The sequence below is a fragment of the Ursus maritimus genome, unplaced genomic scaffold (assembly GCF_017311325.1).
Source record: "Ursus maritimus isolate PB19 unplaced genomic scaffold, ASM1731132v1 scaffold_25, whole genome shotgun sequence".
Lineage (NCBI taxonomy): Eukaryota > Metazoa > Chordata > Mammalia > Carnivora > Ursidae > Ursus > Ursus maritimus.
This window is the reverse complement of record NW_024425008.1, coordinates 23,094,921-23,104,363: the sequence shown is the minus strand read 5'-3', so window position 1 is coordinate 23,104,363 and position 9,443 is coordinate 23,094,921. Positions and strand designations below refer to the sequence as shown.

The 9,443-nt window shown below is 45.2% G+C and overlaps 1 long non-coding RNA gene across 6 annotated transcripts in view; it reads left to right on the top strand.

The window, feature by feature from the left end:
* The window catches only part of LOC103670726, a 30,730-nt gene extending 22,079 nt beyond the window's left edge, over positions 1-8,651 (top strand). For all 6 annotated transcript variants that reach the window (XR_005837659.1, XR_005837658.1, XR_570653.1 and 3 more), the window contains 2 exons: positions 6,864-6,923; positions 8,229-8,651. This is a non-coding gene — a long non-coding RNA (uncharacterized LOC103670726). The remainder of the gene's footprint in view (positions 1-6,863; positions 6,924-8,228) is intronic.
* Positions 8,652-9,443: the final 792 nt, after the last annotated feature.

Below are 9,443 nucleotides of genomic sequence, written 5' to 3'. Positions count from 1 at the left end.
ATTAATTTATTAAAAAGAAATAAATTTTAATAAAAGGAATAGCAGACAGTGAATGGTGAATAACAGTATAAAATGAACAGAATTATGAAAGTGTCACAGCCTACGACCCCTTTAGAGAAGGAGACATGGTCCTACACAACTCAACAGAAATGTCCACACCATATCATGGACCTGACTCCCAGTGACCCAGAAAACTTAAACACTGTTCAGCAAACTTATTTTACAAGGAAGGTAAAACTTAAAAAAAAAGTTGTGTGTGGTTATACCCTAGTTATCTGGAAAATTAATGCAGATAGAATGTTTCATTCACCTCAATAGTGGTTCTCAGGCTTATGCCGAGACTTGAATCATTTAGGAAGCTTGTCGAAATACCGGTTTCTGGGCCCTACTCCAGACCATCTGAATCCAGGGAAGCAGGCTTGGAATTTGTATATTAAGAAGACTTCCAGGGGCGCCTGGGTGGCACAGCGGTTAAGCGTCTGCCTTCGGCTCAGGGCGTGATCCTGGCGTTATGGGATCGAGCCCCACATCAGGCTCCTCCGCTATGAGCCTGCTTCTTCCTCTCCCACTCCCCCTGCTTGTGTTCCCTCTCTCGCTGGCTGTCTCTATCTCTGTCGAATAAATAAATAAAATCTTTAAAAAAAAAAAAGACTTCCAAACAATCTGGAAGCAGGTGGTCCTAAAAACTACCCTTTAGTTTTTAGGGATAGATAGATAGATAGATAGATAGATAGATAGACAGACAGACAGATAATGTAAGGGGAGGGGGAGAGATGCCTTTAACGAGTGCACGTTGCAGCATACTTCTGAGAACTGAATCACATTTTAAAAATTTAGTGATTCTCTTTTTCTGATTTCAAAAGGATTCTATTCTCTGTGAAAATTTGAAAAATAGAAGAGCAAACAGAAGAAAATAACCACCTGCAATCCTATTCCCCAGACACGATGTCCATTAAGTTGATGTATAGCCTTCCAGCCTTTTTAGGGGCATTTCAATTGTTCTTTTTTGCTAGCAGACACCATCACTGACTTGCCTGGGGGCTCTCAGCTAGTAAGTGAGAGAGTCCACACTGGAACCCAGCTGCTGAACCCTGAACTTCATTATGTTCCATTCTAACAGAAACAGAGGAGCTCCCTGCCTGCCCCCGCCTCCCCCCACCCCCTCCCGCCCAGCATTACTTTACACATGTCTATATTGCATTTAAAAAACTGATTGTAAAATTAAAAAACAATAATCTGTATTTGCCATCAGGCTGTGGGCTTCTTAGCAGGGCCGGAAAATCATATTATTTATATCAGTATCCTCAAAATAAGGTCTGGTGCTTAATAGTGGCCCCGGACCTGGGGCACAGTAGGCATCCAACAACTGTTTCTTCCAGGCACGGAGTGGAAGACAATTAGGTCTCCATGGCCTCTTGTGGAACTGAACGTCAGGTGTCCTAGATTTTCCCAGACTGACCTGGTTTTCTCCCAAAGAAACAGTTTGTAGCATCCCAGTATTCAAGAAACAGGATACCTTCCTGGAAGCACGATGTGGGAATGGGTGAGGGTGTAACCTTCCAGACATTTCCTAATGAGACAGCACACTTCCACCCTTTTAATTTTCTGGAGGATGGGGCAGCTGTGAACTGTCAGCGGCCAACACCCACAGGAGCTGAGTGATGGGGATACTGGCCTGGTAAACGGGACCTGGGCAGAACTCAAAGCGTGTGTACTACACCACCTAAAATTATCTAGTGTACATCAGGGACACCTGTACCATAGTTGAGAAAGTCACAGTGTAGAGAATGGCATAGTGAATGTAGTATTTTAGGTGGTGGTTTGTGGAATGTCTGTGGGGGGGGGGGAGTTTGGAGGAAGGGGGACCAGATGGAAGTCTGTAGAAAAGTCTAGACGTGGGGATGCATGGGAGCTTGACAATGCTTGTGGTGACAGGAAGGTTGAGGAAGGGAAAGAAAGGAAGGGCATATAGCCTGAGTTAGGTGGAGAAGGAAGGAAAGAGGACCTGGGGACCCGGGAGAAAAGCAGTGCCTGGACAGGCAGAGAGATTCAGGGCGAGGAAGCTAGCTTGGTCCTTCTGTCAAGACCAAGAGAGCAATTCCCTAACACAAATGTTTGTGGGAATATCTTCTTCTTTGCTTTTGTCCAGAGTATGCGTTGTTAAAGATTATGATTTTCTCCTCAGATTTCAGCCAAAGGGGCATGATAGGTGGATACCAAGGCCCACATGCCTCCTCTCCCCGCAGAAACACCAACCCACCCACCTGCCCCATCAGCAGGGTAGGACCAGGGTGTCAGCAACTCTTGGGGGAAGCTAAGACCCTGTCCTCTTTCAGGATCAAATTAGCCCTTGACACGAGTCACGTTTCCAGTTGTCTTTCTTTTCTGATAAGAGGGTCTTCACTGTCTCCTCTGCCCTATTTTCTTGGCAACAGAAGGGTGGTGTGAGATGTAATTTCTCAAGAAAACTAAAAGAGACACAAAGATCCCCAGTCTCTATCTCACGTGAGCCAAGATCTTCTTTGGGTGTAGAGGGTCAGTGCAGACAAAGGCACTCTGATCACTTGTGATAGTTTCTCTCTCTAATTATAGAAAGTATTTAACTATTGTTCTGTAATTGCTTGCTGCAGTTGGGCTTGAGCATTGTATTATTATTTTTTTTTTTTGCTTTAGTTTTTTGTTTTGACAAAAGCTTGCTTTCTGATGAGCTGGTCTCTACCCCCACCCCCCACCCCCTGCTTTGGCCCACTGCCATGCCAGTCCCTGGCTATTTCACTACATAACTGAAGGAGGTGTTGTGGTCTTTCCGGAGAAGCCACTTTACCTCATCAAATTGTTTCTGTGGCTCCCCCACGCCTCCCAGGTGCCTACAGAGAAAGGGAATCATCACTTACTGAGCATCCACTTAGTATTTGCCAGGCATTGTACTAAGCCCTTGCATAGGCTGTTTTATTCCATCCTTACAGCCAGCCTGAGAGTAGATATTATTATCCTCAGTTTACAGAAGGGGAATCTAAGGCTAAGGCCACAGCCAGGAAGCAGCTGAGCCAAGATTCAAACCCAGGTCTGTCAGACTCCATGTTGCCTCTCTTTCAGAGACGAAGAGGGTTTTTTATGGACTGGCTAATAGAATATTGGTGTTGATGTTCCTGGCACTGTGGGAGAATTGGGGAATCCTGCTTCCTTACCCTGAAAGTGCTGATCTCTAGGTCTTCAGCTAGTGGTAGGGCTTGGTGGGGAAGCCTGCAGGACTTTGATAGGAGGGGGGATTCCTGTGGGGTGGGGTTCCTGTGTTGAGGTCTGGGACTCCTGGGACATGGAGAAATTTCTGATGTCATGGCAACAATGACAAGGAGAGAAGCGGCAGCGGTCAGGGTCCTACGGGGAGTACATGCATGTTCAACGGTTGAAACGCAGTGTAGAATGAATGAACTGCTTAGAGGAGGTACAGGCAGTAGGGACCCATCAAGTGGTGGGGAAGCAGCTGGGCGCTAGCATAGCAGAAAGCTGTCACGGCTCCCAGGTCCAAGGGGGTGCACTGTGGGTGTTCCTGCAGCCCAGTGAGAACTGGGGCTGGGCAGAAGGGCCCCAACAGGAGCTGTGGCAGGAGAGGAACACAGCCTCTGCCTGAACGCAGACCCGAAGGGCAGGAGTACCATAGGAAGTGGTGTGTGTGTGTGTGTGTGAGAGAGAGAGAGAGAGAGAGAGAGAGAACAGATAGCTGAGCCTCTCTCTCCTTGGGCCTCCCTGTCTCCTGCCTATGCTTACCAGTGGCCAAACCCAACTGTAAGATAGAGGACAGTGGAGCCCCAAGGATGCGGCCTGTGCTGATCAGTCTCCTGGGCACAGGGCAGGACAGAGAAGGGTGGAGAGAGGCCCTCCAGCAGGGCACAGAGTATATTCAGCCCAGTGGCTTGCTCAGCTGTGCCCTCAGTGTCAGTCCAGGGAGGCTGGACATTGCTTACAGACTCAAAGAATCACGGAATGTGAATGCTGGGAGAGTCTTAGACTTCTCCCCATGAAGTTCCTTTACTTTACAAAAGAGGATCCTGAGTCCCAGCAAGGAAACATGACAGGTCCAAGGTCCAAGGTCAGCAGTCGACTAGTAGCATAGGCAGGAATGGAACCAGCTAACTGAACTCCTAGTCCATCCTGCCTCTTAACCGAGAGCTGCGGTTAATTAATGGTTGATAACAAAGCTGAGCCAACTTGCCCATTTCTTGTAAAACCGCTCAAAGATGTCAAGGGCATAGCTGACTTTGGCTCCAGACATTTGCCTCAAATGATTCCCTCTAAATACACCTATGGGGACGCCTGCGTGGCTCAGTCGATTGAGATGCTGCCTTCAGCTTAGGTCATGATCCCAGGGTCCTGGGATGGAGCCCTGCATCGGGCTCCCTGCTCGGTGGGGAGTCTGCTTCTCCCTCTGCTGTTCCCCCTGCTTGTGCTCTCTCTCTCTGTCAAATAAATGGGTAAAATCTTTAAAAACAAACAAACAAACAAACAAACAAACAATACACCTATGATCAGTGTGGGCTACTCATTCCAGAGTGTGGGTTCTGGAGTCAGACTCATGGGACAGAATCCCAGCTATGCCCTTACAGAGTGATCTTGGACAAGCTGCTTGACTTCTGTGCCTTAGTTTGCTCAGCTATAAAATGGGAATAATAATTGTCTATCTTATATATAATGAAAGTTATATGAGAAAACATACTTAAAGCACTTAGACTAGCTTCTGGCAACAGTAAGTGCTTGATAAATGATAGCATATATATGCATATATACTATTTATTAGCATATATAAATATATATGTGATATATGTGTACACACACACACACACACACACACACACACACACACACATACACATCTCTCCAGTAAACTGATTTAGAATTCTGGTTAAGAATTCATTTGGTTTTTACTCTGAGATATATCAGCTGTTTCTTGCAAGGCATTTTCCTCTTCCTTATGACAGTTAGAAAACTGAAGGGTATGACAATTACAACTCAATAAAGCTGGAAAAGAAAGACGAAAACCAAAGGGCCTGTGTGATATGCTTTTTGTGGGATCCCTCAGCTAGTCAGAGGCAGGTAAGAAATCCCTGCTCTCTGTGTCACTCCAGCCCCTGGGTTGGAAATGAATTCCAGATTACTTACCTTGATTTACTTCCTCCCAGGTGTTAAAAAAAAATCCCTTTAGACGTCCATCAAGTCCAGGCCAGTCTGACCATCCCATGGGACAGGCCTAGAAGGTTTGCATCTCATGGTCATTGATACGTAGAAGTGGTCAGAGCCAGCAGGCCTTGCTCTCTCTTCGACCTCAGCCTCTGCTCTTAGACCCAAGCACACAAAGGCATATGGCGTATGGATTGGTCTGCAGAGCCTCTAGCAAATGCTCAACTGCCCTCTGGGGATAGCTGGACCCTGACCTTCTGGTCCTGGGTCTGGATCGACCCTCTGTCCTGGGCAGGAGCTAACACAGGCTCTGGCCCTCCAGCTCATGCTTCCTTCTATAGCTGTGACTCCTGCAGGGTCACCTTTGGAATACTGCTGTGACCAAATACAGCTTTCCTGCTTCCTCTACTATAGGCCTTAAGGCTTTTCCCTTCTGCAAAGAACACAGTTCCCTTATTACTCCCTCTGCAGTAATCTTTTCTCATTGCCTTAAGCAAGAATCTTGCACTTTGGATTCTCTTGCTTTTCCTCTGGTGGCTGCTGTCTTATGCTTCCTCCTGGATGGTCCACTTCAGGGACAAGACACACAGAGTCCCGCATGAACACTTCTTTTGGATAGCATTCTGAATAGTCAGCTTACCAACTTCCGACCCTGCTGCCTCAGAAACTCAACTGGGACTTTGGCAGGTTCTGAGATATGTTAGCTGCTTCCCTCTGTGTCTTTGGTTGCTCAGTGCATTTTCTATTTAGCTTCTTTGGTCACGTCCCATCTCAACAAAACCCTTCAGTGGCTTCCTACTGCACTTGGACTAAAATCCAAATCAGTGAGTGCTCTGTGGCCCTGTGTGACCTGGCCCCTCCCTGCCTCTCCTACCTCCTCCCACACCATTCTCTCTGCTTCGTTACACTGGGCTCCTCTCTGTTCCTCAAGCGTGCCAGGCTCTTTCCTGCCCCTGGGCCTTTGCACTTGCTCTTCACTCTATTTGGAATATACTTCTTCATCTTCCCCAAGGCTGACTTGTTCATCCATCAGGTTGCAGTTTCCTCAAAGACGCCTTGCCTGACTTCTCTATTCAAAGACATTATCTCTGGCCTCTGTTTAGTAGTCTTTATCACACACCCCTTTTTCTTTCCTTTACAGGGTTTACTACATTATACAACTATCCTGTTGTTTCTTTGCTTCTTTCATGTCTGTCTCCTCTCTAGGCACTGAGGATCTAAATCCCTGCTCTCATGAAGCTTATAGTCTAGTGGAGGAGACAGATAAAAGCCATCTAAACAAATGAATAATATAATTTCAAGTACTGATGAATGCTATAACAATAAAGCAGTGTAAGGGGATAGAGTGTGTCTCAGGGAATGAGGTGATGTGGTGGTGGTAAGTAGGAGTAGTCAGGGATGGCCTCTCTTGGAGGGGTGACATTGGAACAGAGAACAGATCGGTGGGATGGAGCAGACCTTTGGAGTTATGGGAGAATAGCGAGTGTAAGGGCCTCTTAGCAGCAGCCAGTTTGGCAGGTGGAGGGACAGACAGGAAGCTGGTTGGGCTGGAGTGGCATGAGCTGGGGGAGAGAAGGGTGGGAAATGAAGCTAGAGATAGAAGGAGTAGGAACAGGCGTGGGGGAGCTGGGTGAGTTGGGTAAAGAGTTTGGATTTTCTTCTAAGTATAATGGCACATGTCTTTACAGCAATATCCAGTTTCCAAAGAACATACCCCATTTCACCTGATCCTCACAAGAACCTCTGAGGTACGTAGGACAGATAATAATTAATACCTTTAATTAAGAAGGAAACTACCATCTTATCATTTTACCATTGGTAAATCAAGAAGGAAGCTCAAGCTTTGCCAAATTAGAAAACTTGCTTTTTAAAATTAATTAATTTTTATTAACATATGCTGTATTATTAGTTTCAGAGGTAGAATTTAGTGATCCATCAGTTGCCTACAACTTGCTTTAAGTCACACAGTTGAAACAAGACTCTTGACTCTAAGTCAGTGGTGTCTAACCTTGCATAGGCATTGAAACCCTCTGTGGAGCTCTACAAAGTAGTTACACCTGGGTCCTGCCCCCCAGAAATGACTTAAGAGGGCCAGGGTGTGACCCAGGAGGATTGTTATTGTTTTAAAGATTTTAGTCATTTACTTGAAAGAAAGAGAGAGCATGTATGTGTGGGTGGGTGTGTGCCCATGGGGGAGAGGGCAGAGGAGCAAGCAGGCGCCCCCTCTCAGCAGGGAGCCCGATGTGGGGCTCAGTCCCAGGACCCAGAGATCATGACCTGAGCCAAAGTCAGATACTTAACCAGCTGAGCCCCCCAGGGGCCCCCCAGTAAGGCTGTTAAAGCTCTCCAGGTGATTCGAACCGGCCTGACAACCACTGCTCCCAATCCACCAGCTTTTTTACTACATGAACTGCCTTCTTGACAGAGCTTTTCCACTAGGCCGCCCATTAAAATCCCTGAGGGAGCTTTCTAAGGATTATGGAGGTCTAGATCCCAGACTAGATTCTAAAATCAGAATTTGTGGCACTTGTTTATAAGTGCCTCGTTTGCCTATCTGCGATGGAGCTTCCCACATTCATTTTTTGGTTTTTCCTATTTGTTGTCTCTTCATTTGTTCCCTTTGGGTTTTATGCCTTTTTAAAAAATTCCTTTCCTGTCATTTTCATGGGATTTTAGGAAGGAGCAGATTTAAATGAGTGTACTCAACATACCATGTTGAAGTTGAAGGCTTAAAAATTAAAATTTAAAAAATGTTTAAATAATTAAATTTTAATTATAGAAATTATACACACATTCATTGTAAAAAAATCAAATATTATAAAAGGGCACAGAGTGTAAACTGACAGGTCTCTATTTCCTCAGGGTAACTGCTAGCCTGCTAGTAACATTTTCATAGTTAAACTTAGGGTGCAGTTAGAGTAACCATACTAAGTTTTTAATATATTTATGCTGTCTTCTCTCTGGTTTTAAACTTCCTGTTTTAATTTAAATATCCTTTATGTCTTTTACTGTATTTTACTGCATCTTTATGCTTTTTTATGATTTTTTTGTAGGCGAGCAACCTTCTCCAGGGGAGCCCCTATTCAACCTTTAATTCCCAGCCTCCCAGTCAGTTCTTAGTTTATGGAGCATTTCAGAATCTCCTGGGCAAAATTACTGTTCCCTTCTTTGTGTTCCTATACCTCTTTGTTCATATCTCCGGCTCACACTTCTCATACTGCTTGGAAATTATTTATGTTCCTATCTTAGCACGTATACACCACAAACTTGAGACAGCAGTGGCGGGGGTGGGGTGGGGGGCTGTATTAGGCAATTCTCACTACTGCTGTCTCCGGGAATCAATTGTCTGAGTCTGTGGCTTGTCTTTTTATGCCCTTTGATGAAGAGAAGTTATTGAATTTAATGCAGTCCAAATTTATCAAAGGTTTGTATATAGTTTATGCTTGTGTCATTTAATAAACCCTACCCTGAGATCACAGGATGTTTCCTTTATTTTCTCCAAAAAATTTTTCTAAAGATTTTATTTATTTATTTGACAGAGAGACAGTGAGAGAAGGAACATAATAAGCAGGGGGAGTGGGAGAGGGAGAAGCATGCCTCCTGCTGAGCAAGGAGCCCGATGCAGGGCTCAATCCCAGGACCCTGGGATCATGACCTGAGCTGAAGGCAGACGCTTAATGACTGAGCCACCCAGGCGCCCCTATTTTCTTTTAAAATTTCTGATTTTGTTTTTCCCCTTGAAAGTCTTTAATCTACCTGGAATTAGTTTTTGTCTGTGGGGTGAATGAGGGATCCAACAGATAACTGCTTGTTCCAGCTCATGCACTGAATGATGTGTCTTTCCCCATTGAACTATAATGCCAGCTCTGTCATATATAAATATCCACATAAGCCTGGATCTGTTTTTGGGTTCTCTAGGCTGATTTCTCCCCCCCCCCCCCCCCCCCCCCGCTTTTCTTATACTAATACCAAATGGCCTTAATTTTTACAACATTATAATAAATATTGACATCGGAAAGGCCAAGTCCTTGAAACACGCTACTCTCCTTCAAGACTGTTTTGGCAATGCTTTACCCTTTGTTTTTGCCTATACATTTTAGATTAGCTTGTGATAGTCCAGAAAAAGTCCTGTTGGAAATTTGATTGCAATTGGATTGAATTGATAGATGAATCCCCCCCCCCCGCCCCACATCTCTGCTCCCCCAGGAAGTAGCTCAAGAGATATTTGTGAAATGAGTGAATGTCTGATGAATGTCTCCAAAGTACAT